A 3,276-nucleotide genomic window follows, 5' to 3' on the forward strand; every position below is an offset into this window, starting at 1 on the left:
GTGACATTGCTGAAGTATTAAGAGTTAGTGCCTTATGCGTGTAGCGTTACTGTTAGTGCGGGTAGCCTTCCTTCTCAGCTTGTACCCATAGCTGCGGGAACAGGCAGGGTACTGTACCAAGGGAGGCTTTCCTGCGGGAACAGCTGGCTTACTGCGTGTAAGGTCTTCATCTCTGAGCATGGTGGGTCTTGCGGAACCAGTTGGTCTTTGCGCAGACGTACCCCATCAAGGTGTGTCTTGCGGGTCCAACTGGGCTTTGCGGGGACCTACCTCTTCAGGCATCATTATAATGTCCTTTATCATTCTAATCTTATAGCACAAACTAATTCAAATCAACACTCCAACTTTCACAATAAGCAAGACGGCTAAAGCTCGTCATGTGAGTTCATATCATCACCAGCACCAGCACGCACGTCTTCCACCCTATTAAGCGACACCAATTTAGCCAACGCCATTTTGAGCATCTCCGAGTTATTGTCCCCAAACATACCATTGGACACATCGACCACACCAGGGTTTTGCGCATTAAACACCGAGTAAATAAGTGCCTCATTAAACCCAGAATTCAAGAAGTAATGCAACAATCCTTTAGGGAAAACAAATACATCACCTTCCCTCAGAACACTTTGGAACAACTGGCTTTTTGTGTCAATAAATCCAGCTATCACAACTCCTTTAGCCACAAAGATCATTTCAGTAGCTCTAGGATGAGTGTGAGGCATCACGAGCCCATCAGCTTCCAAGTCGGTTCTAGCCGTGGCTAGGCCCATTGTGTTAAGACCCGGGAACTCAGCAGCCGTGACTAGGGTGACAGATGAGCGTAGGAACTCGTCTGTCGTACCCCGTTTACTTAACATCATGTTCTTGAAATCAGATGTTGTGACATTTGAAGGGTTTTTGCATGGGAAACCATTGATGAACATGGTTTCATCATCAGGGGATATGTAGGTTGGACAGATGTCCTGGAGGTTATCACAATATGCAGGTACACTATAGAGGCATATTAACAAGGGAATTGCAATGGCAAAGAGAAAAAGATTTGAGGTCAACATTTTTGTACTTTCAGTTGACTTGATTTGGGTTATATTCGAGCATTTATAAATGTTAAGGTTGCATCCAAGGGAAGAAACACTCTAGAGTTGGAGTTAGCTTTACTTATGGTCATCATGTTTGATTAAGTTTTAAGAATATATATGTATTACAATCATGAAATGAAAGATATGATATCACAATTATAGCAACTAAATGGGCCATGTAATAAAGTACTATACTTTTACAGAGTCAAATAAACAGTTGCAATACAAGGTTTATTACTTACATAATCTGTTTTTTATTATTCTAGTATGTAAAATAGAGGTAAACATAATTATTAATGGGCATTTTATATTGACCCACATCATCTTACATAATAATATAGTCAACATGAACTTCAACTGAACCAAATAAGAATCATAAAACTCAGGCTAAACTAGTTTGTTTAAACAAAAAACAACCAAGCTTGAGCTCCATCATATTAGACTGAACCGAACTAGGCAAACTCGGGCTTGGTCATATTTTGATTAGATTAAAACAACTATGATTTAACTAAAATTAACATAAAAAGTATAAATATGTGGCCTTTCTATGACCAAACACATAAGTTAAAAACCACTCCTCATTCTACAACCAACTGGTTATAACCAATGATTTCAAAAGCCAAAATTACTTGAATAAATCAACCTTAACAAATTCAGGAAACATAAAACCAATGGCATCAAAAGAAAGATCTCTACAATTCACCTCGTCTCCCTAAACGACAACCTAGAAATCTGCGACCGCAGAAAATCCAAACCCTGTTGGGGAGCAGGAGCCGTTTTACCACCCGACGACACCGGTTCACTCCCCTCAACTTGAACATCCGGGTCCCGCCAAAACTTAATCACATGCAGAGTCTCTTCTTCTGTTGATCTTTGAACAATAATCTTTGCACCATAACCTTTATCCCTCATTTGAAGACATATCTGTAACGGGTCATTTTCTGCAAGAAACAACATATACAACAAGCCCTTTTCCGACAACAAATTATCAGCAACCGGTAAAATCTTATCAATTACAGTTCTGCCATTTTCACCCCCAGCCCACGCAGCAGAAAGACCCGAACTACCCACTTCATCCTCAGGCGTTGGCACATAAGGCGGGTTAATAACCATCAAATCCACCATTCCCGACAATCTTTTATCGAACCCGGAAGCAATGTTGGTGGTTATCAACTCAGCATGAATCCCGTGAGCCTCGATTGTCTCACGGGTCACTTGTGTGGCATGGGGGTTCAAGTCGGTTGCAATGTAATGTGCGCTTTTGGATTCTGATCCGAGAATAAGAGCAAGGCTCGTGATGACGTAGCCACTACCTGAACCGATTTCCATGCAAATTGATGGATGGTGGTCTAAGAGTTTGGTCTGGTCGGCTAGCAGTGCATATCAACCAAGGCGAATGAGTCGTCACATGGCGCGTAGACATGAGGGTGTGAGCTCACGAGTCGGATTTGTGCGATTCTTGGAGGCATTGTTTCTGAAGTATATGAAGAAAATTAAAAGATAAAAAACAGTTAAAATAAGTTGGTATGAATGTTCCACAAAAGATTATTCTTCCTAAGCTTGTAAACGAACCGAGCGTTCATTTGTTTATTTAATAAACAAACTAACACGAACAAAACAATCTGTTCATTTAATTAAACGAACAAACACGGTTTGTTCGTTCGTTTACGTTTATGAACGTTTGTTCATATATGTTTGTTTACAAATAATTAGAAAATAATTAAATAGCATTTATATTTTACTAGTTATATTTTATATATTAATAGAAAATGATTAAACAGTGTTCAGTTTTGTGAATTCATTTGTGTTTGTTTATATGTGTTCATGAACTGTCCGTTAAGATTTTTAACGAACGAAGATAAATGAAAACGAGCATGTTCATTTTTTAAACGAAGGAACATGAACACAATTATTTGTTCGATATAGTGTTGGTGTTCATATATAGATGCCATAATGAAAGTTCTGGTTCGTGGATTTAAAATCCCTTAACGCGTTTTGTAGACGTAATATGAAACAGAATCGAATTTCTGTTGGGTTAAAAAAGATTTGGCATGCAGTAGTAAATGGTAAAAGACCTAATGTTGTCAAGTATTACAATATATAAACATTAAATCACCCATATACAGAAAGTAATCACAACTACTACAGAATAATAATAATAATAATAATAATAATAAGATGTAGCCATTCAATTTCCCCC

The 3,276-nt window shown here is 38.5% G+C and overlaps 2 pseudogenes; both read right to left on the bottom strand.

Annotated features, from left to right (window-relative positions):
* Nucleotides 1-282: 282 nt before the first annotated feature.
* On the bottom strand, nt 283-1,175 carry LOC143600029 (germin-like protein subfamily 3 member 4 pseudogene; annotated as a pseudogene).
* A 448-nt stretch (nt 1,176-1,623) lies between these two features.
* On the bottom strand, nt 1,624-2,545 carry LOC143600030 (uncharacterized; annotated as a pseudogene).
* Nucleotides 2,546-3,276: the final 731 nt, after the last annotated feature.

The sequence above is a fragment of the Bidens hawaiensis genome, unplaced genomic scaffold (assembly GCF_021521415.1).
Source record: "Bidens hawaiensis isolate Kalapana, Puna unplaced genomic scaffold, B.hawaiensis_p1.1 tig00053235_1, whole genome shotgun sequence".
NCBI lineage: Eukaryota > Viridiplantae > Streptophyta > Magnoliopsida > Asterales > Asteraceae > Bidens > Bidens hawaiensis.